General features: G+C 35.8%; 1 protein-coding gene and 13 non-coding genes across 14 annotated transcripts in view; all 14 read left to right on the top strand.

Annotated features, from left to right (window-relative positions):
* ARMH1 (armadillo like helical domain containing 1) overlaps window positions 1-27,211 on the top strand; it is a 484,180-nt gene that overhangs the window by 406,249 nt on the left and 50,720 nt on the right. The gene's annotated exons all lie outside the window — the stretch shown is intronic.
* Window positions 1,342-1,456, top strand: LOC148454682 (U5 spliceosomal RNA). The gene has a single exon (XR_015874708.1). It is a non-coding gene; the product is annotated as a U5 spliceosomal RNA (small nuclear RNA).
* LOC148454681 (U5 spliceosomal RNA) lies at window positions 3,395-3,509 on the top strand. The gene has a single exon (XR_015874730.1). It is a non-coding gene; the product is annotated as a U5 spliceosomal RNA (small nuclear RNA).
* LOC148454680 (U5 spliceosomal RNA) lies at window positions 5,441-5,555 on the top strand. Its single transcript, XR_015874657.1, has one exon. It is a non-coding gene; the product is annotated as a U5 spliceosomal RNA (small nuclear RNA).
* Window positions 7,489-7,603, top strand: LOC148454679 (U5 spliceosomal RNA). The gene has a single exon (XR_015874578.1). It is a non-coding gene; the product is annotated as a U5 spliceosomal RNA (small nuclear RNA).
* LOC148454678 (U5 spliceosomal RNA) lies at window positions 9,537-9,651 on the top strand. Its single transcript, XR_015874646.1, has one exon. It is a non-coding gene; the product is annotated as a U5 spliceosomal RNA (small nuclear RNA).
* On the top strand, window positions 11,585-11,699 carry LOC148454677 (U5 spliceosomal RNA). The gene has a single exon (XR_015874577.1). It is a non-coding gene; the product is annotated as a U5 spliceosomal RNA (small nuclear RNA).
* Window positions 13,633-13,747, top strand: LOC148454676 (U5 spliceosomal RNA). The gene has a single exon (XR_015874635.1). It is a non-coding gene; the product is annotated as a U5 spliceosomal RNA (small nuclear RNA).
* On the top strand, window positions 15,681-15,795 carry LOC148454675 (U5 spliceosomal RNA). Its single transcript, XR_015874576.1, has one exon. It is a non-coding gene; the product is annotated as a U5 spliceosomal RNA (small nuclear RNA).
* LOC148454674 (U5 spliceosomal RNA) lies at window positions 17,729-17,843 on the top strand. Its single transcript, XR_015874624.1, has one exon. It is a non-coding gene; the product is annotated as a U5 spliceosomal RNA (small nuclear RNA).
* On the top strand, window positions 19,777-19,891 carry LOC148454673 (U5 spliceosomal RNA). The gene has a single exon (XR_015874575.1). It is a non-coding gene; the product is annotated as a U5 spliceosomal RNA (small nuclear RNA).
* On the top strand, window positions 21,825-21,939 carry LOC148454672 (U5 spliceosomal RNA). Its single transcript, XR_015874613.1, has one exon. It is a non-coding gene; the product is annotated as a U5 spliceosomal RNA (small nuclear RNA).
* Window positions 24,226-24,340, top strand: LOC148454671 (U5 spliceosomal RNA). Its single transcript, XR_015874602.1, has one exon. It is a non-coding gene; the product is annotated as a U5 spliceosomal RNA (small nuclear RNA).
* On the top strand, window positions 26,640-26,754 carry LOC148454670 (U5 spliceosomal RNA). The gene has a single exon (XR_015874673.1). It is a non-coding gene; the product is annotated as a U5 spliceosomal RNA (small nuclear RNA).

The following is a 27,211-nucleotide window of genomic DNA, read 5'->3' as shown; positions in this document are numbered from 1 at the left end:
AGTTCTCATGTTGATGTGCATAATGTCGACATGTTATACTTTTAAACATGTCAACATTCAGAGGATATCCATGTGGTGTCTGTTGACATGTTGAACATGTCTGCATTGTTGTGTCGACATTTTGAATGTGATGGTAACTGTCGACCGTGTGACTTTATACCATAGTTTTGTATCATTCATGTTGTTATGTGTGTACCGCAGCATTTGAAGTTCAAAGTTTGACCAGGAAAAATAGGTAGGGATCTGAAAACTTGAACGTGGAAACACTGCTTCGTAGTGTAAAGTGCACTCTTATCTATGTTTCATCTGATACAGTTCATAGGTTCTCTGCAAGTTTATCCTTTTTTAACTTAGAAAAATATTACATTTATTTAGGATTATATAGGATGGGCTTGAAAATTGTGCCTCTTGTGCTTCTCCCTACTTTACTTTCATCTACTTCTTACTCCCCACTAGGGCACCTAGCACTTGGTTGCTTATGCTTTGCTGCCTATGTGGGTGGTATGTAGCAGTGTATATTATCCATGTCCTTGTCCTGCTTTGTTTTGTATTGTACTGTAAGTCACTGGTCACCTATTTGTTTATGTACTTTGTAAGGTGCTGCGGAACACTTGTGGCGCCATATAAATAAATGATAAGAATAATAATAACAACTATAAGTTTGTTCTGTCCTCTCGCTTGTTGAAATGAGGTCTGTTTGCATCCAGGGAGGTAACAGTGACACTCAGTGTACTTGTCTTTTTCTTAAGATCAAATAAATCTTTTGTCATTTACTAAAGATTTTCATGAATTTCATGCAAGTTTTTTATATGCTGTCTGGTTGACGGATGCTGGGCTTATTTACTAGTGAAATTCAGAAATGTCAATTTTTTCATTCAATTTTTTAGAATTTGACATTTAAATGTTGATTTTGTTTTTTAATGTAAAACTGGGGAAATAAATGTGTTTCTTCTCTTGTAGATGATTCTCCAGAATACTCTGTTACCAAGATGTTATTCCAGCACTGTATACCATAGTGTTGTCTGTAGGTACTCGACCAAGTTGAAGAACTGGTTTTGAATCACCATTCGACAATTCTGACTGTAATTCTTTCTTTACTTGGTAGTCTCATTTGAATACTTTCCCATGATGCATCTGATACATTGCAGTGATTTTTTTTTTGTTTGTTTTGATGTTGCATTTTGGAAGTTAAATTTTGCCCTTTTAATTTTTCTGTTGTAAATATATTAGTATTTTATAGTTTATGTTTGAAAATTGTTTCATATATGTGTCTAAAATCCTCTCTCTTGGTAAACTGAGGTCTGTTTGAATCCGGGGAGATAATCATGACACTTCTTTAGTATACTCTGGTTTCTCTTCAGATTGAATGAATCTTTCGCCTTTTACTAAAGATTTCCGTGGAGAGGAACAACCATGAGTTTCATATAATTTTTTGATGCCTGGCTGATGCTGGGCTTATTCACTGATAAAATACAGAATATCAAAATTGTTTTGGAAAACCATAGCTTCTAATGTTTTAGAAGGTTATCATGAATACTCTATTGCCATAGTTTTAGTATTCTTGTACTGTTATGGTTGGGATGGCCATTGGTGATTACCATCCATGGCACAAAAACCATCTATGGGGAATCATTGATGATTTGCACCCCTTTGATGGCCACCACTGCTGGGGGTACGATGGGCCACGGACTAATTCAAGAAAGGGGCGTGGCTAAGATCCGTCCAGTTAAAGTAAAAAAAACTTTGTCTCTCTCTCATCCATCGATGGGAAAACTAATTAACATCGCCCGGCCACCGTTTTAAAAAACATTGATGGTTGATGGCCATCTTTATGTTATGGTATTTCAAGGAAGTTGAAGAGGTAAATTAGGTAGTTTCCTTTTGTTTTAGTTTGTTTGCATGAAAATTTTACCCAGTTTAGAAGTTTAACTGTTTCCAATTTCTGATTCTCTTTTTCGGTTTACATTTAATTTGTTTTTGATTTATGGTAAAATATTATGTTTTTACCTTTTTTTGTATATTGTAGTTTTGGGGTGTGGTATGTTAGTTCGACAGTTCTCATGTTGATGTGCATAATGTCGACATGTTATACTTTTAAACATGTCAACATTCAGAGGATATCCATGTGGTGTCTGTTGACATGTTGAACATGTCTGCATTGTTGTGTCGACATTTTGAATGTGATGGTAACTGTCGACCGTGTGACTTTATACCATAGTTTTGTATCATTCATGTTGTTATGTGTGTACCGCAGCATTTGAAGTTCAAAGTTTGACCAGGAAAAATAGGTAGGGATCTGAAAACTTGAACGTGGAAACACTGCTTCGTAGTGTAAAGTGCACTCTTATCTATGTTTCATCTGATACAGTTCATAGGTTCTCTGCAAGTTTATCCTTTTTTAACTTAGAAAAATATTACATTTATTTAGGATTATATAGGATGGGCTTGAAAATTGTGCCTCTTGTGCTTCTCCCTACTTTACTTTCATCTACTTCTTACTCCCCACTAGGGCACCTAGCACTTGGTTGCTTATGCTTTGCTGCCTATGTGGGTGGTATGTAGCAGTGTATATTATCCATGTCCTTGTCCTGCTTTGTTTTGTATTGTACTGTAAGTCACTGGTCACCTATTTGTTTATGTACTTTGTAAGGTGCTGCGGAACACTTGTGGCGCCATATAAATAAATGATAAGAATAATAATAACAACTATAAGTTTGTTCTGTCCTCTCGCTTGTTGAAATGAGGTCTGTTTGCATCCAGGGAGGTAACAGTGACACTCAGTGTACTTGTCTTTTTCTTAAGATCAAATAAATCTTTTGTCATTTACTAAAGATTTTCATGAATTTCATGCAAGTTTTTTATATGCTGTCTGGTTGACGTATGCTGGGCTTATTTACTAGTGAAATTCAGAAATGTCAATTTTTTCATTCAATTTTTTAGAATTTGACATTTAAATGTTGATTTTGTTTTTTAATGTAAAACTGGGGAAATAAATGTGTTTCTTCTCTTGTAGATGATTCTCCAGAATACTCTGTTACCAAGATGTTATTCCAGCACTGTATACCATAGTGTTGTCTGTAGGTACTCGACCAAGTTGAAGAACTGGTTTTGAATCACCATTCGACAATTCTGACTGTAATTCTTTCTTTACTTGGTAGTCTCATTTGAATACTTTCCCATGATGCATCTGATACATTGCAGTGATTTTTTTTTTGTTTGTTTTGATGTTGCATTTTGGAAGTTAAATTTTGCCCTTTTAATTTTTCTGTTGTAAATATATTAGTATTTTATAGTTTATGTTTGAAAATTGTTTCATATATGTGTCTAAAATCCTCTCTCTTGGTAAACTGAGGTCTGTTTGAATCCGGGGAGATAATCATGACACTTCTTTAGTATATTCTGGTTTCTCTTCAGATTGAATGAATCTTTCGCCTTTTACTAAAGATTTCCATGGAGAGGAACAACCATGAGTTTCATATAATTTTTTGATGCCTGGCTGATGCTGGGCTTATTCACTGATAAAATACAGAATATCAAAATTGTTTTGGAAAACCATAGCTTCTAATGTTTTAGAAGATTATCATGTATACTCTATTGCCATAGTTCTAGTATTCTTGTACTGTTATGGTCGGGATGGCCATTGGTGATTACCATCCATGGCACAAAAACCATCTCTGGGGAATCATTGATGATTTGCACCCCTTCGTTGGCCACCACTGCTGGGGGTACGATGGGCCACGGACTAATTCAAGAAAGGGGCGGGGCTAAGCTCCGTCCAGTTAAAGTAAAAAAAAATTGTCTCTCTCTCATCCATCGATGGGAAAACTAATTAACATCGCCCGGCCACCGTTTTAAAAAACATTGATGGTTGATGGCCATCTTTATGTTATGGTATTTCAAGGAAGTTGAAGAGGTAAATTAGGTAGTTTCCTTTTGTTTTAGTTTGTTTGCATGAAAATTTGACCCAGTTTAGGAGTTTTACTGTTTCCAATTTCTGATTCTCTTATTCAGTTTACATTCAATTTGTTTTTGATTTATGGTAAAATGTTATGTTTTTACCTTTTTTTTGTATATTGTAGTTTTGGGGTGTGGTATGTTAGTTTGACAGTTCTCATGTTCATGTGCATAATGTCGACATGTTATACTTTTAAACATGTCAACATTCAGAGGATGTCCATGTGGTATCTGTTGACATGTTGAACATGTCAGCATTGTTGTGTCGACATTATGAATGTCATGGTAACTGTCGACAGTGTGACTTTATACCATAGTTTTGTATCATTCATGTTGTTATGTGTGTACCGCAGCATTTTAAGTTCAAAGTTTGACCAGGAAAAATAGGTTGAGATCTGAAAACTTGAACGTGGAAACACTGCTTCGTAGTGTAAAGTGCACTCTTATCTATGTTTCATCTGATACAGTTCATAGGTTCTCTGCAAGTTTATCCTTTTTTAACTTAGAAAAGTATTACGTTTATTTAGGATTATATAGGATGGGCTTGAAAATTGTGCCTCTTGTGCTTCTCCCTACTTTACTTTCATCTACTTCTTACTCCCCACTAGGGCACCTAGCACTTGGTTGCTTATGCTTTGCTGCCTATGTGGGTGGTATGTAGCAATGTATATTATCCATGTCCTTGTCCTGCTTTGTTTTGTATTTTACTGTAAGTCACTGGTCACCTATTTGTTTATGTACTTTGTAAGGTGCTGCGGAACACTTGTGGCGCCATATAAATAAATGATAAGAATAATAATAACAACTATAAGTTTGTTCTGTCCTCTCGCTTGTTGAAATGAGATCTGTTTGCATCCAGGGAGGTAACAGTGACACTCGGTGTACTTGTCTTTTTCTTAAGATCAAATAAATCTTTTGTCATTTACTAAAGATTTTCATGAATTTCATGCAAGTTTTTTATATGCTGTCTGGTTGACGGATGCTGGGCTTATTTACTAGTGAAATTCAGAAATGTCAATTTTTTCATTCAATTTTTTAGAATTTGACATTTAAATGTTGATTTTGTTTTTTAATGTAAAACTGGGGAAATAAATGTGTTTCTTCTCTTGTAGATGATTCTCCAGAATACTCTGTTACCAAGATGTTATTCCAGCACTGTATACCATAGTGTTGTCTGTAGGTACTCGACCAAGTTGAAGAACTGGTTTTGAATCACCATTCGACAATTCTGACTGTAATTCTTTCTTTACTTGGTAGTCTCATTTGAATACTTTCCCATGATGCATCTGATACATTGCAGTGGTTGTTTTTTTTTTATTTTGCATTTTGGAAGTTAAATTTTGCCCTTTTAATTTTTCTGTTGTAAATATATTAGTATTTTATAGTTTATGTTTGAAAATTGTTTCATATATGTGTCTAAAATCCTCTCTCTTGGTAAACTGAGGTCTGTTTGAATCCGGGGAGATAATCATGACACTTCTTTAGTATACTCTGGTTTCTCTTCAGATCGAATAAATCTTTCGCCTTTTACTAAAGATTTCCGTGGAGAGGAACAACCATGAGTTTCATGTAATTTTTTGATGCCTGGCTGATGCTGGGCTTATTCACTGGTAAAATACAGAATATCAAAATTGTTTTAGAAAACCGTAGCTTCTAATGTTTTAGAAGGTTATCATGAATACCCTATTGCCATAGTTCTAGTATTCTTCTACTGTTATGGTCGGGATGGCCATTGGTGATTACCATCCATGGCACAAAAACCATCTCTGGGGAATCATTGATGATTTGCACCCCTTCGATGGCCACCACTGCTGGGGGTACGATGGGCCACGGACTAATTCAAGAAAGGGGCGGGGCTAAGCTCCGTCCAGTTAAAGTAAAAAAAAACATTGTCTCTCTCTCATCTATCGATGGGAAAACTAATTAACATCGCCCGGCCACCGTTTTAAAAAACATTGATGGTTGATGGCCATCTTTATGTTATGGTATTTCAAGGAAGTTGAAGAGGTAAATTAGGTAGTTTCCTTTTGTTTTAGTTTGTTTGCATGAAAATTTGACCCAGTTTAGGAGTTTTACTGTTTCCAATTTCTGATTCTCTTTTTTGGTTTACATTCAATTTGTTTTTGATTTATAGTAAAATGTTATGTTTTTACCTTTTTTTTGTATATTGTAGTTTTGGGGTGTGGTATGTTAGTTTGACAGTTCTCATGTTCATGTGCATAATGTCGACATGTTATACTTTTAAACATGTCAACATTCAGAGGATGTCCATGTGGTATCTGTTGACATGTTGAACATGTCAGCATTGTTGTGTCGACATTATGAATGTCATGGTAACTGTCGACCGTGTGACTTTATACCATAGTTTTGTATCATTCATGTTGTTATGTGTGTACCGCAGCATTTTAAGTTCAAAGTTTGACCAGGAAAAATAGGTAGAGATCTGAAAACTTGAACGTGGAAACACTGCTTCGTAGTGTAAAGTGCACTCTTATTTATGTTTCATCTGATACAGTTCATAGGTTCTCTGCAAGTTTATCCTTTTTTAACTTAGAAAAGTATTACGTTTATTTAGGATTATATAGGATGGGCTTGAAAATTGTGCCTCTTGTGCTTCTCCCTACTTTACTTTCATCTACTTCTTACTCCCCACTAGGGCACCTAGCACTTGGTTGCTTATGCTTTGCTGCCTATGTGGGTGGTATGTAGCAATGTATATTATCCATGTCCTTGTCCTGCTTTGTTTTGTATTTTACTGTAAGTCACTGGTCACCTATTTGTTTATGTACTTTGTAAGGTGCTGCGGAACACTTGTGGCGCCATATAAATAAATGATAAGAATAATAATAACAACTATAAGTTTGTTCTGTCCTCTCGCTTGTTGAAATGAGGTCTGTTTGCATCCAGGGAGGTAACAGTGACACTCGGTGTACTTGTCTTTTTCTTAAGATCAAATAAATCTTTTGTCATTTACTAAAGATTTTCATGAATTTCATGCAAGTTTTTTATATGCTGTCTGGTTGACGGATGCTGGGCTTATTTACTAGTGAAATTCAGAAATGTCAATTTTTTCATTCAATTTTTTAGAATTTGACATTTAAATGTTGATTTTGTTTTTTAATGTAAAACTGGGGAAATAAATGTGTTTCTTCTCTTGTAGATGATTCTCCAGAATACTCTGTTACCAAGATGTTATTCCAGCACTGTATACCATAGTGTTGTCTGTAGGTACTCGACCAAGTTGAAGAACTGGTTTTGAATCACCATTCGACAATTCTGACTGTAATTCTTTCTTTACTTGGTAGTCTCATTTGAATACTTTCCCATGATGCATCTGATACATTGCAGTGGTTGTTTTTTTTTTATTTTGCATTTTGGAAGTTAAATTTTGCCCTTTTAATTTTTCTGTTGTAAATATATTAGTATTTTATAGTTTATGTTTGAAAATTGTTTCATATATGTGTCTAAAATCCTCTCTCTTGGTAAACTGAGGTCTGTTTGAATCCGGGGAGATAATCATGACACTTCTTTAGTATACTCTGGTTTCTCTTCAGATCGAATAAATCTTTCGCCTTTTACTAAAGATTTCCGTGGAGAGAAACAACCATGAGTTTCATGTAATTTTTTGATGCCTGGCTGATGCTGGGCTTATTCACTGGTAAAATACAGAATATCAAAATTGTTTTAGAAAACCGTAGCTTCTAATGTTTTAGAAGGTTATCATGAATACCCTATTGCCATAGTTCTAGTATTCTTCTACTGTTATGGTCGGGATGGCCATTGGTGATTACCATCCATGGCACAAAAACCATCTATGGGGAATCATTGATGATTTGCACCCCTTCGATGGCCACCACTGCTGGGGGTACGATGGGCCACGGACTAATTCAAGAAAGGGGCGGGGCTAAGCTCCGTCCAGTTAAAGTAAAAAAAAACATTGTCTCTCTCTCATCTATCGATGGGAAAACTAATTAACATCGCCCGGCCACCGTTTTAAAAAACATTGATGGTTGATGGCCATCTTTATGTTATGGTATTTCAAGGAAGTTGAAGAGGTAAATTAGGTAGTTTCCTTTTGTTTTAGTTTGTTTGCATGAAAATTTGACCCAGTTTAGGAGTTTTACTGTTTCCAATTTCTGATTCTCTTTTTTGGTTTACATTCAATTTGTTTTTGATTTATAGTAAAATGTTATGTTTTTACCTTTTTTTTGTATATTGTAGTTTTGGGGTGTGGTATGTTAGTTTGACAGTTCTCATGTTCATGTGCATAATGTCGACATGTTATACTTTTAAACATGTCAACATTCAGAGGATGTCCATGTGGTACCTGTTGACATGTTGAACATGTCAGCATTGTTGTGTCGACATTATGAATGTCATGGTAACTGTCGACCGTGTGACTTTATACCATAGTTTTGTATCATTCATGTTGTTATGTGTGTACCGCAGCATTTTAAGTTCAAAGTTTGACCAGGAAAAATAGGTAGAGATCTGAAAACTTGAACGTGGAAACACTGCTTCGTAGTGTAAAGTGCACTCTTATCTATGTTTCATCTGATACAGTTCATAGGTTCTCTGCAAGTTTATCCTTTTTTAACTTAGAAAAATATTACATTTATTTAGGATTATATAGGATGGGCTTGAAAATTGTGCCTCTTGTGCTTCTCCCTACTTTACTTTCATCTACTTCTTACTCCCCACTAGGGCACCTAGCACTTGGTTGCTTATGCTTTGCTGCCTATGTGGGTGGTATGTAGCAGTGTATATTATCCATGTCCTTGACCTGCTTTGTTTTGTATTGTACTGTAAGTCACTGGTCACCTATTTGTTTATGTACTTTGTAAGGTGCTGCGGAACACTTGTGGCGCCATATAAATAAATGATAATAATAATAATAACAACTATAAGTTTGTTCTGTCCTCTCACTTGTTGTAATGAGGTCTGTTTGCATCCAGGGAGGTAACAGTGACACTCGGTGTACTTGTCTTTTTCTTAAGATCAAATAAATCTTTTGTCATTTACTAAAGATTTTCATGAATTTCATGCAAGTTTTTTATATGCTGTCTGGTTGACGGATGCTGGGCTTATTTACTAGTGAAATTCAGAAATGTCAATTTTTTCATTCAATTTTTTAGAATTTGACATTTAAATGTTGATTTTGTTTTTTAATGTAAAACTGGGGAAATAAATGTGTTTCTTCTCTTGTAGATGATTCTCCAGAATACTCTGTTACCAAGATGTTATTCCAGCACTGTATACCATAGTGTTGTCTGTAGGTACTCGACCAAGTTGAAGAACTGGTTTTGAATCACCATTCGACAATTCTGACTGTAATTCTTTCTTTACTTGGTAGTCTCATTTGAATACTTTCCCATGATGCATCTGATACATTGCAGTGGTTGTTTTTTTTTTATTTTGCATTTTGGAAGTTAAATTTTGCCCTTTTAATTTTTCTGTTGTAAATATATTAGTATTTTATAGTTTATGTTTGAAAATTGTTTCATATATGTGTCTAAAATCCTCTCTCTTGGTAAACTGAGGTCTGTTTGAATCCGGGGAGATAATCATGACACTTCTTTAGTATACTCTGGTTTCTCTTCAGATCGAATAAATCTTTCGCCTTTTACTAAAGATTTCCGTGGAGAGGAACAACCATGAGTTTCATGTAATTTTTTGATGCCTGGCTGATGCTGGGCTTATTCACTGGTAAAATACAGAATATCAAAATTGTTTTAGAAAACCGTAGCTTCTAATGTTTTAGAAGGTTATCATGAATACCCTATTGCCATAGTTCTAGTATTCTTCTACTGTTATGGTCGGGATGGCCATTGGTGATTACCATCCATGGCACAAAAACCATCTCTGGGGAATCATTGATGATTTGCACCCCTTCGATGGCCACCACTGCTGGGGGTACGATGGGCCACGGACTAATTCAAGAAAGGGGCGGGGCTAAGCTCCGTCCAGTTAAAGTAAAAAAAAACATTGTCTCTCTCTCATCTATCGATGGGAAAACTAATTAACATCGCCCGGCCACCGTTTTAAAAAACATTGATGGTTGATGGCCATCTTTATGTTATGGTATTTCAAGGAAGTTGAAGAGGTAAATTAGGTAGTTTCCTTTTGTTTTAGTTTGTTTGCATGAAAATTTGACCCAGTTTAGGAGTTTTACTGTTTCCAATTTCTGATTCTCTTTTTTGGTTTACATTCAATTTGTTTTTGATTTATAGTAAAATGTTATGTTTTTACCTTTTTTTTGTATATTGTAGTTTTGGGGTGTGGTATGTTAGTTTGACAGTTCTCATGTTCATGTGCATAATGTCGACATGTTATACTTTTAAACATGTCAACATTCAGAGGATGTCCATGTGGTATCTGTTGACATGTTGAACATGTCAGCATTGTTGTGTCGACATTATGAATGTCATGGTAACTGTCGACCGTGTGACTTTATACCATAGTTTTGTATCATTCATGTTGTTATGTGTGTACCGCAGCATTTTAAGTTCAAAGTTTGACCAGGAAAAATAGGTAGAGATCTGAAAACTTGAACGTGGAAACACTGCTTCGTAGTGTAAAGTGCACTCTTATTTATGTTTCATCTGATACAGTTCATAGGTTCTCTGCAAGTTTATCCTTTTTTAACTTAGAAAAGTATTACGTTTATTTAGGATTATATAGGATGGGCTTGAAAATTGTGCCTCTTGTGCTTCTCCCTACTTTACTTTCATCTACTTCTTACTCCCCACTAGGGCACCTAGCACTTGGTTGCTTATGCTTTGCTGCCTATGTGGGTGGTATGTAGCAATGTATATTATCCATGTCCTTGTCCTGCTTTGTTTTGTATTTTACTGTAAGTCACTGGTCACCTATTTGTTTATGTACTTTGTAAGGTGCTGCGGAACACTTGTGGCGCCATATAAATAAATGATAAGAATAATAATAACAACTATAAGTTTGTTCTGTCCTCTCGCTTGTTGAAATGAGGTCTGTTTGCATCCAGGGAGGTAACAGTGACACTCGGTGTACTTGTCTTTTTCTTAAGATCAAATAAATCTTTTGTCATTTACTAAAGATTTTCATGAATTTCATGCAAGTTTTTTATATGCTGTCTGGTTGACGGATGCTGGGCTTATTTACTAGTGAAATTCAGAAATGTCAATTTTTTCATTCAATTTTTTAGAATTTGACATTTAAATGTTGATTTAGTTTTTTAATGTAAAACTGGGGAAATAAATGTGTTTCTTCTCTTGTAGATGATTCTCCAGAATACTCTGTTACCAAGATGTTATTCCAGCACTGTATACCATAGTGTTGTCTGTAGGTACTCGACCAAGTTGAAGAACTGGTTTTGAATCACCATTCGACAATTCTGACTGTAATTCTTTCTTTACTTGGTAGTCTCATTTGAATACTTTCCCATGATGCATCTGATACATTGCAGTGGTTGTTTTTTTTTTATTTTGCATTTTGGAAGTTAAATTTTGCCCTTTTAATTTTTCTGTTGTAAATATATTAGTATTTTATAGTTTATGTTTGAAAATTGTTTCATATATGTGTCTAAAATCCTCTCTCTTGGTAAACTGAGGTCTGTTTGAATCCGGGGAGATAATCATGACACTTCTTTAGTATACTCTGGTTTCTCTTCAGATCGAATAAATCTTTCGCCTTTTACTAAAGATTTCCGTGGAGAGAAACAACCATGAGTTTCATGTAATTTTTTGATGCCTGGCTGATGCTGGGCTTATTCACTGGTAAAATACAGAATATCAAAATTGTTTTAGAAAACCGTAGCTTCTAATGTTTTAGAAGGTTATCATGAATACCCTATTGCCATAGTTCTAGTATTCTTCTACTGTTATGGTCGGGATGGCCATTGGTGATTACCATCCATGGCACAAAAACCATCTATGGGGAATCATTGATGATTTGCACCCCTTCGATGGCCACCACTGCTGGGGGTACGATGGGCCACGGACTAATTCAAGAAAGGGGCGGGGCTAAGCTCCGTCCAGTTAAAGTAAAAAAAAACATTGTCTCTCTCTCATCTATCGATGGGAAAACTAATTAACATCGCCCGGCCACCGTTTTAAAAAACATTGATGGTTGATGGCCATCTTTATGTTATGGTATTTCAAGGAAGTTGAAGAGGTAAATTAGGTAGTTTCCTTTTGTTTTAGTTTGTTTGCATGAAAATTTGACCCAGTTTAGGAGTTTTACTGTTTCCAATTTCTGATTCTCTTTTTTGGTTTACATTCAATTTGTTTTTGATTTATAGTAAAATGTTATGTTTTTACCTTTTTTTTGTATATTGTAGTTTTGGGGTGTGGTATGTTAGTTTGACAGTTCTCATGTTCATGTGCATAATGTCGACATGTTATACTTTTAAACATGTCAACATTCAGAGGATGTCCATGTGGTACCTGTTGACATGTTGAACATGTCAGCATTGTTGTGTCGACATTATGAATGTCATGGTAACTGTCGACCGTGTGACTTTATACCATAGTTTTGTATCATTCATGTTGTTATGTGTGTACCGCAGCATTTTAAGTTCAAAGTTTGACCAGGAAAAATAGGTAGAGATCTGAAAACTTGAACGTGGAAACACTGCTTCGTAGTGTAAAGTGCACTCTTATCTATGTTTCATCTGATACAGTTCATAGGTTCTCTGCAAGTTTATCCTTTTTTAACTTAGAAAAATATTACATTTATTTAGGATTATATAGGATGGGCTTGAAAATTGTGCCTCTTGTGCTTCTCCCTACTTTACTTTCATCTACTTCTTACTCCCCACTAGGGCACCTAGCACTTGGTTGCTTATGCTTTGCTGCCTATGTGGGTGGTATGTAGCAGTGTATATTATCCATGTCCTTGACCTGCTTTGTTTTGTATTGTACTGTAAGTCACTGGTCACCTATTTGTTTATGTACTTTGTAAGGTGCTGCGGAACACTTGTGGCGCCATATAAATAAATGATAATAATAATAATAACAACTATAAGTTTGTTCTGTCCTCTCACTTGTTGTAATGAGGTCTGTTTGCATCCAGGGAGGTAACAGTGACACTCGGTGTACTTGTCTTTTTCTTAAGATCAAATAAATCTTTTGTCATTTACTAAAGATTTTCATGAATTTCATGCAAGTTTTTTATATGCTGTCTGGTTGACGGATGCTGGGCTTATTTACTAGTGAAATTCAGAAATGTCAATTTTTTCATTCAATTTTTTAGAATTTGACATTTAAATGTTGATTTTGTTTTTTAATGTAAAACTGGGGAAATAAATGTGTTTCTTCTCTTGTAGATGATTCTCCAGAATACTCTGTTACCAAGATGTTATTCCAGCACTGTATACCATAGTGTTGTCTGTAGGTACTCGACCAAGTTGAAGAACTGGTTTTGAATCACCATTCGACAATTCTGACTGTAATTCTTTCTTTACTTGGTAGTCTCATTTGAATACTTTCCCATGATGCATCTGATACATTGCAGTGGTTGTTTTTTTTTTATTTTGCATTTTGGAAGTTAAATTTTGCCCTTTTAATTTTTCTGTTGTAAATATATTAGTATTTTATAGTTTATGTTTGAAAATTGTTTCATATATGTGTCTAAAATCCTCTCTCTTGGTAAACTGAGGTCTGTTTGAATCCGGGGAGATAATCATGACACTTCTTTAGTATACTCTGGTTTCTCTTCAGATCGAATAAATCTTTCGCCTTTTACTAAAGATTTCCGTGGAGAGGAACAACCATGAGTTTCATGTAATTTTTTGATGCCTGGCTGATGCTGGGCTTATTCACTGGTAAAATACAGAATATCAAAATTGTTTTAGAAAACCGTAGCTTCTAATGTTTTAGAAGGTTATCATGAATACCCTATTGCCATAGTTCTAGTATTCTTCTACTGTTATGGTCGGGATGGCCATTGGTGATTACCATCCATGGCACAAAAACCATCTCTGGGGAATCATTGATGATTTGCACCCCTTCGATGGCCACCACTGCTGGGGGTACGATGGGCCACGGACTAATTCAAGAAAGGGGCGGGGCTAAGCTCCGTCCAGTTAAAGTAAAAAAAAACATTGTCTCTCTCTCATCTATCGATGGGAAAACTAATTAACATCGCCCGGCCACCGTTTTAAAAAACATTGATGGTTGATGGCCATCTTTATGTTATGGTATTTCAAGGAAGTTGAAGAGGTAAATTAGGTAGTTTCCTTTTGTTTTAGTTTGTTTGCATGAAAATTTGACCCAGTTTAGGAGTTTTACTGTTTCCAATTTCTGATTCTCTTTTTTGGTTTACATTCAATTTGTTTTTGATTTATAGTAAAATGTTATGTTTTTACCTTTTTTTTGTATATTGTAGTTTTGGGGTGTGGTATGTTAGTTTGACAGTTCTCATGTTCATGTGCATAATGTCGACATGTTATACTTTTAAACATGTCAACATTCAGAGGATGTCCATGTGGTATCTGTTGACATGTTGAACATGTCAGCATTGTTGTGTCGACATTATGAATGTCATGGTAACTGTCGACCGTGTGACTTTATACCATAGTTTTGTATCATTCATGTTGTTATGTGTGTACCGCAGCATTTTAAGTTCAAAGTTTGACCAGGAAAAATAGGTAGAGATCTGAAAACTTGAACGTGGAAACACTGCTTCGTAGTGTAAAGTGCACTCTTATTTATGTTTCATCTGATACAGTTCATAGGTTCTCTGCAAGTTTATCCTTTTTTAACTTAGAAAAGTATTACGTTTATTTAGGATTATATAGGATGGGCTTGAAAATTGTGCCTCTTGTGCTTCTCCCTACTTTACTTTCATCTACTTCTTACTCCCCACTAGGGCACCTAGCACTTGGTTGCTTATGCTTTGCTGCCTATGTGGGTGGTATGTAGCAATGTATATTATCCATGTCCTTGTCCTGCTTTGTTTTGTATTTTACTGTAAGTCACTGGTCACCTATTTGTTTATGTACTTTGTAAGGTGCTGCGGAACACTTGTGGCGCCATATAAATAAATGATAAGAATAATAATAACAACTATAAGTTTGTTCTGTCCTCTCGCTTGTTGAAATGAGGTCTGTTTGCATCCAGGGAGGTAACAGTGACACTCGGTGTACTTGTCTTTTTCTTAAGATCAAATAAATCTTTTGTCATTTACTAAAGATTTTCATGAATTTCATGCAAGTTTTTTATATGCTGTCTGGTTGACGGATGCTGGGCTTATTTACTAGTGAAATTCAGAAATGTCAATTTTTTCATTCAATTTTTTAGAATTTGACATTTAAATGTTGATTTTGTTTTTTAATGTAAAACTGGGGAAATAAATGTGTTTCTTCTCTTGTAGATGATTCTCCAGAATACTCTGTTACCAAGATGTTATTCCAGCACTGTATACCATAGTGTTGTCTGTAGGTACTCGACCAAGTTGAAGAACTGGTTTTGAATCACCATTCGACAATTCTGACTGTAATTCTTTCTTTACTTGGTAGTCTCATTTGAATACTTTCCCATGATGCATCTGATACATTGCAGTGGTTGTTTTTTTTTTATTTTGCATTTTGGAAGTTAAATTTTGCCCTTTTAATTTTTCTGTTGTAAATATATTAGTATTTTATAGTTTATGTTTGAAAATTGTTTCATATATGTGTCTAAAATCCTCTCTCTTGGTAAACTGAGGTCTGTTTGAATCCGGGGAGATAATCATGACACTTCTTTAGTATACTCTGGTTTCTCTTCAGATCGAATAAATCTTTCGCCTTTTACTAAAGATTTCCGTGGAGAGAAACAACCATGAGTTTCATGTAATTTTTTGATGCCTGGCTGATGCTGGGCTTATTCACTGGTAAAATACAGAATATCAAAATTGTTTTAGAAAACCGTAGCTTCTAATGTTTTAGAAGGTTATCATGAATACCCTATTGCCATAGTTCTAGTATTCTTCTACTGTTATGGTCGGGATGGCCATTGGTGATTACCATCCATGGCACAAAAACCATCTATGGGGAATCATTGATGATTTGCACCCCTTCGATGGCCACCACTGCTGGGGGTACGATGGGCCACGGACTAATTCAAGAAAGGGGCGGGGCTAAGCTCCGTCCAGTTAAAGTAAAAAAAAACATTGTCTCTCTCTCATCTATCGATGGGAAAACTAATTAACATCGCCCGGCCACCGTTTTAAAAAACATTGATGGTTGATGGCCATCTTTATGTTATGGTATTTCAAGGAAGTTGAAGAGGTAAATTAGGTAGTTTCCTTTTGTTTTAGTTTGTTTGCATGAAAATTTGACCCAGTTTAGGAGTTTTACTGTTTCCAATTTCTGATTCTCTTTTTTGGTTTACATTCAATTTGTTTTTGATTTATAGTAAAATGTTATGTTTTTACCTTTTTTTTGTATATTGTAGTTTTGGGGTGTGGTATGTTAGTTTGACAGTTCTCATGTTCATGTGCATAATGTCGACATGTTATACTTTTAAACATGTCAACATTCAGAGGATGTCCATGTGGTACCTGTTGACATGTTGAACATGTCAGCATTGTTGTGTCGACATTATGAATGTCATGGTAACTGTCGACCGTGTGACTTTATACCATAGTTTTGTATCATTCATGTTGTTATGTGTGTACCGCAGCATTTTAAGTTCAAAGTTTGACCAGGAAAAATAGGTAGAGATCTGAAAACTTGAACGTGGAAACACTGCTTCGTAGTGTAAAGTGCACTCTTATCTATGTTTCATCTGATACAGTTCATAGGTTCTCTGCAAGTTTATCCTTTTTTAACTTAGAAAAATATTACATTTATTTAGGATTATATAGGATGGGCTTGAAAATTGTGCCTCTTGTGCTTCTCCCTACTTTACTTTCATCTACTTCTTACTCCCCACTAGGGCACCTAGCACTTGGTTGCTTATGCTTTGCTGCCTATGTGGGTGGTATGTAGCAGTGTATATTATCCATGTCCTTGACCTGCTTTGTTTTGTATTGTACTGTAAGTCACTGGTCACCTATTTGTTTATGTACTTTGTAAGGTGCTGCGGAACACTTGTGGCGCCATATAAATAAATGATAATAATAATAATAACAACTATAAGTTTGTTCTGTCCTCTCACTTGTTGTAATGAGGTCTGTTTGCATCCAGGGAGGTAACAGTGACACTCGGTGTACTTGTCTTTTTCTTAAGATCAAATAAATCTTTTGTCATTTACTAAAGATTTTCATGAATTTCATGCAAGTTTTTTATATGCTGTCTGGTTGACGGATGCTGGGCTTATTTACTAGTGAAATTCAGAAATGTCAATTTTTTCATTCAATTTTTTAGAATTTGACATTTAAATGTTGATTTTGTTTTTTAATGTAAAACTGGGGAAATAAATGTGTTTCTTCTCTTGTAGATGATTCTCCAGAATACTCTGTTACCAAGATGTTATTCCAGCACTGTATACCATAGTGTTGTCTGTAGGTACTCGACCAAGTTGAAGAACTGGTTTTGAATCACCATTCGACAATTCTGACTGTAATTCTTTCTTTACTTGGTAGTCTCATTTGAATACTTTCCCATGATGCATCTGATACATTGCAGTGGTTGTTTTTTTTTTATTTTGCATTTTGGAAGTTAAATTTTGCCCTTTTAATTTTTCTGTTGTAAATATATTAGTATTTTATAGTTTATGTTTGAAAATTGTTTCATATATGTGTCTAAAATCCTCTCTCTTGGTAAACTGAGGTCTGTTTGAATCCGGGGAGATAATCATGACACTTCTTTAGTATACTCTGGTTTCTCTTCAGATCGAATAAATCTTTCGCCTTTTACTAAAGATTTCCGTGGAGAGGAACAACCATGAGTTTCATGTAATTTTTTGATGCCTGGCTGATGCTGGGCTTATTCACTGGTAAAATACAGAATATCAAAATTGTTTTAGAAAACCGTAGCTTCTAATGTTTTAGAAGGTTATCATGAATACCCTATTGCCATAGTTCTAGTATTCTTCTACTGTTATGGTCGGGATGGCCATTGGTGATTACCATCCATGGCACAAAAACCATCTCTGGGGAATCATTGATGATTTGCACCCCTTCGATGGCCACCACTGCTGGGGGTACGATGGGCCACGGACTAATTCAAGAAAGGGGCGGGGCTAAGCTCCGTCCAGTTAAAGTAAAAAAAAACATTGTCTCTCTCTCATCTATCGATGGGAAAACTAATTAACATCGCCCGGCCACCGTTTTAAAAAACATTGATGGTTGATGGCCATCTTTATGTTATGGTATTTCAAGGAAGTTGAAGAGGTAAATTAGGTAGTTTCCTTTTGTTTTAGTTTGTTTGCATGAAAATTTGACCCAGTTTAGGAGTTTTACTGTTTCCAATTTCTGATTCTCTTTTTTGGTTTACATTCAATTTGTTTTTGATTTATAGTAAAATGTTATGTTTTTACCTTTTTTTTGTATATTGTAGTTTTGGGGTGTGGTATGTTAGTTTGACAGTTCTCATGTTCATGTGCATAATGTCGACATGTTATACTTTTAAACATGTCAACATTCAGAGGATGTCCATGTGGTATCTGTTGACATGTTGAACATGTCAGCATTGTTGTGTCGACATTATGAATGTCATGGTAACTGTCGACCGTGTGACTTTATACCATAGTTTTGTATCATTCATGTTGTTATGTGTGTACCGCAGCATTTTAAGTTCAAAGTTTGACCAGGAAAAATAGGTAGAGATCTGAAAACTTGAACGTGGAAACACTGCTTCGTAGTGTAAAGTGCACTCTTATTTATGTTTCATCTGATACAGTTCATAGGTTCTCTGCAAGTTTATCCTTTTTTAACTTAGAAAAGTATTACGTTTATTTAGGATTATATAGGATGGGCTTGAAAATTGTGCCTCTTGTGCTTCTCCCTACTTTACTTTCATCTACTTCTTACTCCCCACTAGGGCACCTAGCACTTGGTTGCTTATGCTTTGCTGCCTATGTGGGTGGTATGTAGCAATGTATATTATCCATGTCCTTGTCCTGCTTTGTTTTGTATTTTACTGTAAGTCACTGGTCACCTATTTGTTTATGTACTTTGTAAGGTGCTGCGGAACACTTGTGGCGCCATATAAATAAATGATAAGAATAATAATAACAACTATAAGTTTGTTCTGTCCTCTCGCTTGTTGAAATGAGGTCTGTTTGCATCCAGGGAGGTAACAGTGACACTCGGTGTACTTGTCTTTTTCTTAAGATCAAATAAATCTTTTGTCATTTACTAAAGATTTTCATGAATTTCATGCAAGTTTTTTATATGCTGTCTGGTTGACGGATGCTGGGCTTATTTACTAGTGAAATTCAGAAATGTCAATTTTTTCATTCAATTTTTTAGAATTTGACATTTAAATGTTGATTTTGTTTTTTAATGTAAAACTGGGGAAATAAATGTGTTTCTTCTCTTGTAGATGATTCTCCAGAATACTCTGTTACCAAGATGTTATTCCAGCACTGTATACCATAGTGTTGTCTGTAGGTACTCGACCAAGTTGAAGAACTGGTTTTGAATCACCATTCGACAATTCTGACTGTAATTCTTTCTTTACTTGGTAGTCTCATTTGAATACTTTCCCATGATGCATCTGATACATTGCAGTGGTTGTTTTTTTTTTATTTTGCATTTTGGAAGTTAAATTTTGCCCTTTTAATTTTTCTGTTGTAAATATATTAGTATTTTATAGTTTATGTTTGAAAATTGTTTCATATATGTGTCTAAAATCCTCTCTCTTGGTAAACTGAGGTCTGTTTGAATCCGGGGAGATAATCATGACACTTCTTTAGTATACTCTGGTTTCTCTTCAGATCGAATAAATCTTTCGCCTTTTACTAAAGATTTCCGTGGAGAGAAACAACCATGAGTTTCATGTAATTTTTTGATGCCTGGCTGATGCTGGGCTTATTCACTGGTAAAATACAGAATATCAAAATTGTTTTAGAAAACCGTAGCTTCTAATGTTTTAGAAGGTTATCATGAATACCCTATTGCCATAGTTCTAGTATTCTTCTACTGTTATGGTCGGGATGGCCATTGGTGATTACCATCCATGGCACAAAAACCATCTATGGGGAATCATTGATGATTTGCACCCCTTCGATGGCCACCACTGCTGGGGGTACGATGGGCCACGGACTAATTCAAGAAAGGGGCGGGGCTAAGCTCCGTCCAGTTAAAGTAAAAAAAAACATTGTCTCTCTCTCATCTATCGATGGGAAAACTAATTAACATCGCCCGGCCACCGTTTTAAAAAACATTGATGGTTGATGGCCATCTTTATGTTATGGTATTTCAAGGAAGTTGAAGAGGTAAATTAGGTAGTTTCCTTTTGTTTTAGTTTGTTTGCATGAAAATTTGACCCAGTTTAGGAGTTTTACTGTTTCCAATTTCTGATTCTCTTTTTTGGTTTACATTCAATTTGTTTTTGATTTATAGTAAAATGTTATGTTTTTACCTTTTTTTTGTATATTGTAGTTTTGGGGTGTGGTATGTTAGTTTGACAGTTCTCATGTTCATGTGCATAATGTCGACATGTTATACTTTTAAACATGTCAACATTCAGAGGATGTCCATGTGGTACCTGTTGACATGTTGAACATGTCAGCATTGTTGTGTCGACATTATGAATGTCATGGTAACTGTCGACCGTGTGACTTTATACCATAGTTTTGTATCATTCATGTTGTTATGTGTGTACCGCAGCATTTTAAGTTCAAAGTTTGACCAGGAAAAATAGGTAGAGATCTGAAAACTTGAACGTGGAAACACTGCTTCGTAGTGTAAAGTGCACTCTTATCTATGTTTCATCTGATACAGTTCATAGGTTCTCTGCAAGTTTATCCTTTTTTAACTTAGAAAAATATTACATTTATTTAGGATTATATAGGATGGGCTTGAAAATTGTGCCTCTTGTGCTTCTCCCTACTTTACTTTCATCTACTTCTTACTCCCCACTAGGGCACCTAGCACTTGGTTGCTTATGCTTTGCTGCCTATGTGGGTGGTATGTAGCAGTGTATATTATCCATGTCCTTGACCTGCTTTGTTTTGTATTGTACTGTAAGTCACTGGTCACCTATTTGTTTATGTACTTTGTAAGGTGCTGCGGAACACTTGTGGCGCCATATAAATAAATGATAATAATAATAATAACAACTATAAGTTTGTTCTGTCCTCTCACTTGTTGTAATGAGGTCTGTTTGCATCCAGGGAGGTAACAGTGACACTCGGTGTACTTGTCTTTTTCTTAAGATCAAATAAATCTTTTGTCATTTACTAAAGATTTTCATGAATTTCATGCAAGTTTTTTATATGCTGTCTGGTTGACGGATGCTGGGCTTATTTACTAGTGAAATTCAGAAATGTCAATTTTTTCATTCAATTTTTTAGAATTTGACATTTAAATGTTGATTTTGTTTTTTAATGTAAAACTGGGGAAATAAATGTGTTTCTTCTCTTGTAGATGATTCTCCAGAATACTCTGTTACCAAGATGTTATTCCAGCACTGTATACCATAGTGTTGTCTGTAGGTACTCGACCAAGTTGAAGAACTGGTTTTGAATCACCATTCGACAATTCTGACTGTAATTCTTTCTTTACTTGGTAGTCTCATTTGAATACTTTCCCATGATGCATCTGATACATTGCAGTGGTTTTTTTTTTTTGATTTTGCATTTTGGAAGTTAAATTTTGCCCTTTTAATTTTTCTGTTGTAAATATATTAGTATTTTATAGTTTATGTTTGAAAATTGTTTCATATATGTGTCTAAAATCCTCTCTCTTGGTAAACTGAGGTCTGTTTGAATCCGGGGAGATAATCATGACACTTCTTTAGTATACTCTGGTTTCTCTTCAGATCGAATAAATCTTTCGCCTTTTACTAAAGATTTCCGTGGAGAGGAACAACCATGAGTTTCATGTAATTTTTTGATGCCTGGCTGATGCTGGGCTTATTCACTGGTAAAATACAGAATATCAAAATTGTTTTGGAAAACCGTAGCTTCTAATGTTTTAGAAGGTTATCATGAATACTCTATTGCCATAGTTCTAGTATTCTTGTACTGTTATGGTCGGGATGGCCATTGGTGATTACCATCCATGGCACAAAAACCATCTCTGGGGAATCATTGATGATTTGCACCCCTTCGATGGCCACCACTGCTGGGGGTACGATGGGCCACGGACTAATTCAAGAAAGGGGCGGGGCTAAGATCCGTCCAGTTAAAGTAAAAAAAACATTGTCTCTCTCTCATCCATCGATGGGAAAACTAATTAACATCGCCCGGCCACCGTTTTAAAAAACATTGATGGTTGATGGCCATCTTTATGTTATGGTATTTCAAGTAAGTTGAAGAGGTAAATTAGGTAGTTTCCTTTTATTTTAGTTTGTTTGCATGAAAATTTGACCCAGTTTAGAAGTTTTACTGTTTCCAATTTCTGATTCTCTTTTTCGGTTTACATTCAATTTGTTTTTGACTTATGGTAAAATATGATGTTTTTACCTTTTTTTTGTATATAGTAGTTTTGGGGTGTGGTATGTTAGTTCGACAGTTCTCATGTTGATGTGCATAATGTCGACATGTTATACTTTTAAACATGTCAACATTCACAGGATGTCCATGTGGTGTCTGTTGACATGTTGAACATGTCAGCATTGTTGTGTCGACATTTTGAATGTCATGGTAACTGTCGACCGTGTGACTTTATACCATAGTTTTGTATCATTCATTTTGTTATGTGTGTACCGCAGCATTTGAAGTTCAAAGTTTGACCAGGAAAAATAGGTAGGGATCTGAAAACTTGAACGTGGAAACACTGCTTCGTAGTGTAAAGTGCACTCTTATCTATGTTTCATCTGATACAGTTCATAGGTTCTCTGCAAGTTTATCCTTTTTAACTTAGAAAAATATTACATTTATTTAGGATTATATAGGATGGGCTTGAAAATTGTGCCTCTTGTGCTTCTCCCTACTTTACTATCATCTAGCTCTTACTCCCCACTAGGGCACCTAGCACTTGGTTGCTTATGCTTTGCTGCCTATGTGGGTGGTATGTAGCAATGTATATTATCCATGTCCTTGTCCTGCTTTGTTTTGTATTGTTCTGTGAAGGTGCATACACACTAGACGATATGCTCCCTGAGCGATATCGTCTAGTGTGTCCCCGGCAGGCTGTGCTCAATGTCGTTCATGACATTGAGCACAGCCGCTGAACGATATCATTAGCGATATCGTTCAGCGCCGGGCTCTCTCACCCATTCCCTGACATGCAGCAACCTGACGAGGTCGTCAGGTTGGCCTGCATGTCAGCCCTATGAACGAGGATGACGAACGACCCGCGGGAACGCGCGTCGTCGTCATCGTTTATCTTTTTTGTGTTAAAAATGGACGATAATGTGGACGACTGAACGATATCGTTATCGTTCAGTCGTCCACTTTAATCGCCCAGTGTGTACGCACCATAAGTCACTGGTCACCTATTTGTTTATGTACTTTGTAAGGTGCTGCGGAACACTTGTGGCGCCATATAAATAAATGATAAGAATAATAATAACAACTATAAGTTTGTTCTGTCCTCTCGCTTGTTGAAATGAGGTCTGTTTGCATCCAGGGAGGTAACAGTGACACTCAGTGTACTTGTATTTTTCTTAAGATCAAATAAATCTTTTGTCATTTACTAAAGATTTTCATGAATTTCATGCAAGTTTTTTATATGCTGTCTGGTTGACGGATGCTGGGCTTATTTACTAGTGAAATTCAGAAATGTCAATTTTTTCATTCAATTTTTTAGAATTTGACATTTAAATGTTGATTTTGTTTTTTAATGTAAAACTGGGGAAATAAATGTGTTTCTTCTCTTGTAGATGATTCTCCAGAATACTCTGTTACCAAGATGTTATTCCAGCACTGTATACCATAGTGTTGTCTGTAGGTACTCGACCAAGTTAAAGAACTGGTTTTGAATCACCATTCGACAATTCTGACTGTAATTCTTTCTTTACTTGGTAGTCTCATTTGAATACTTTCCCATGATGCATCTGATACATTGCAGTGGTTGTTTTTTTTTGATTTTGCATTTTGGAAGTTAAATTTTGCCCTTTTAATTTTTCTGTTGTAAATATATTAGTATTTTATAGTTTATGTTTGAAAATTGTTTCATATATGTGTCTAAAATCCTCTCTCTTGGTAAACTGAGGTCTGTTTGAATCCGGGGAGATAATCATGACACTTCTTTAGTATACTCTGGTTTCTCTTCAGATCGAATAAATCTTTCGCCTTTTACTAAAGATTTCCGTGGAGAGGAACAACCATGAGTTTCATGTAATTTTTTGATGCCTGGCTGATGCTGGGCTTATTCACTGGTAAAATACAGAATATCAAAATTGTTTTGGAAAACCGTAGCTTCTAATGTTTTAGAAGGTTATCATGAATACTCTATTGCCATAGTTCTAGTATTCTTGTACTGTTATGGTCGGGATGGCCATTGGTGATTACCATCCATGGCACAAAAACCATCTCTGGGGAATCATTGATGATTTGCACCCCTTCGATGGCCACCACTGCTGGGGGTACGATGGGCCACGGACTAATTCAAGAAAGGGGTGGGGCTAAGATCCGTCCAGTTAAAGTAAAAAAAACATTGTCTCTCTCTCATCCATCGATGGGAAAACTAATTAACATCGCCCGGCCACCGTTTTAAAAAACATTGATGGTTGATGGCCATCTTTATGTTATGGTATTTCAAGTAAGTTGAAGAGGTAAATTAGGTAGTTTCCTTTTGTTTTAGTTTGTTTGCATGAAAATTTGACCCAGTTTAGAAGTTTTACTGTTTCCAATTTCTGATTCTCTTTTTCGGTTTACATTCAATTTGTTTTTGACTTATGGTAAAATATGATGTTTTTACCTTTTTTTTGTATATAGTAGTTTTGGGGTGTGGTATGTTAGTTCGACAGTTCTCATGTTGATGTGCATAATGTCGACATGTTATACTTTTAAACATGTCAACATTCACAGGATGTCCATGTGGTGTCTGTTGACATGTTGAACATGTCAGCATTGTTGTGTCGACATTTTGAATGTCATGGTAACTGTCGACCGTGTGACTTTATACCATAGTTTTGTATCATTCATTTTGTTATGTGTGTACCGCAGCATTTGAAGTTCAAAGTTTGACCAGGAAAAATAGGTAGGGATCTGAAAACTTGAACGTGGAAACACTGCTTCGTAGTGTAAAGTGCACTCTTATCTATGTTTCATCTGATACAGTTCATAGGTTCTCTGCAAGTTTATCCTTTTTAACTTAGAAAAATATTACATTTATTTAGGATTATATAGGATGGGCTTGAAAATTGTGCCTCTTGTGCTTCTCCCTACTTTACTATCATCTAGCTCTTACTCCCCACTAGGGCACCTAGCACTTGGTTGCTTATGCTTTGCTGCCTATGTGGGTGGTATGTAGCAATGTATATTATCCATGTCCTTGTCCTGCTTTGTTTTGTATTGTTCTGTGAAGGTGCATACACACTAGACGATATGCTCCCTGAGCGATATCGTCTAGTGTGTCCCCGGCAGGCTGTGCTCAATGTCGTTCATGACATTGAGCACAGCCGCTGAACGATATCATTAGCGATATCGTTCAGCGCCGGGCTCTCTCACCCATTCCCTGACATGCAGCAACCTGACGAGGTCGTCAGGTTGGCCTGCATGTCAGCCCTATGAACGAGGATGACGAACGACCCGCGGGAACGCGCGTCGTCGTCATCGTTTATCTTTTTTGTGTTAAAAATGGACGATAATGTGGACGACTGAACGATAACGATATCGTTATCGTTCAGTCGTCCACTTTAATCGCCCAGTGTGTACGCACCATAAGTCACTGGTCACCTATTTGTTTATGTACTTTGTAAGGTGCTGCGGAACACTTGTGGCGCCATATAAATAAATGATAAGAATAATAATAACAACTATAAGTTTGTTCTGTCCTCTCGCTTGTTGAAATGAGGTCTGTTTGCATCCAGGGAGGTAACAGTGACACTCAGTGTACTTGTATTTTTCTTAAGATCAAATAAATCTTTTGTCATTTACTAAAGATTTTCATGAATTTCATGCAAGTTTTTTATATGCTGTCTGGTTGACGGATGCTGGGCTTATTTACTAGTGAAATTCAGAAATGTCAATTTTTTCATTCAATTTTTTAGAATTTGACATTTAAATGTTGATTTTGTTTTTTAATGTAAAACTGGGGAAATAAATGTGTTTCTTCTCTTGTAGATGATTCTCCAGAATACTCTGTTACCAAGATGTTATTCCAGCACTGTATACCATAGTGTTGTCTGTAGGTACTCGACCAAGTTGAAGAACTGGTTTTGAATCACCATTCGACAATTCTGACTGTAATTCTTTCTTTACTTGGTAGTCTCATTTGAATACTTTCCCATGATGCATCTGATACATTGCAGTGGTTTTTTTTTTGTTTGTTTTGATTTTGCATTTTGGAAGTAAAATTTTGCCCTTTTAATTTTTCTGTTGTAAATATATTAGTATTTTATAGTTTATGTTTGAAAATTGTTTCATATATGTGTCTAAAATCCTCTCTCTTGGTAAACTGAGGTCTGTTTGAATCCGGGGAGATAATCATGACACTTCTTTAGTATACTCTGGTTTCTCTTCAGATTGAATAAATCTTTCGCCTTTTACTAAAGATTTCCGTGGAGAGGAACAACCATGAGTTTCATGTAATTTTTTGATGCCTGGCTGATGCTGGGCTTATTCACTGGTAAAATACAGAATATAAAAATTGTTTTGGAAAACCATAGCTTCTAATGTTTTAGAAGGTTATCATGAATACTCTATTGCCATAGTTCTAGTATTCTTGTACTGTTATGGTCGGGATGGCCATTGGTGATTACCATCCATTGCACAAAAACCATGTCTGGGGAATCATTGATGATTTGCACCCCTTCGATGGCCACCACTGCTGGGGGTACGATGGGCCACGGACTAATTCAAGAAAGGGGCGGGGCTAAGCTCCGTCCAGTTAAATTAAAAAAAACATTGTCTCTCTCTCATCCATCGATGGCAAAACTAATTAACATCACCCGGCCACCGTTTTAAAAAACATTGATGGTTGATGGCCATCTTTATGTTATGGTATTTCAAGGAAGTTGAAGAGGTAAATTAGATAGTTTCCTTTTGTTTTAGTTTATTTGCATGAAAATTTGACC

This window comes from Taudactylus pleione, unplaced genomic scaffold (assembly GCF_031769625.1).
Source record: "Taudactylus pleione unplaced genomic scaffold, aTauple2 ptg000969l, whole genome shotgun sequence".
Taxonomy (NCBI): Eukaryota; Metazoa; Chordata; class Amphibia; order Anura; family Myobatrachidae; genus Taudactylus; species Taudactylus pleione.
This window is presented reverse-complemented; position numbering and strand designations above follow the sequence as displayed.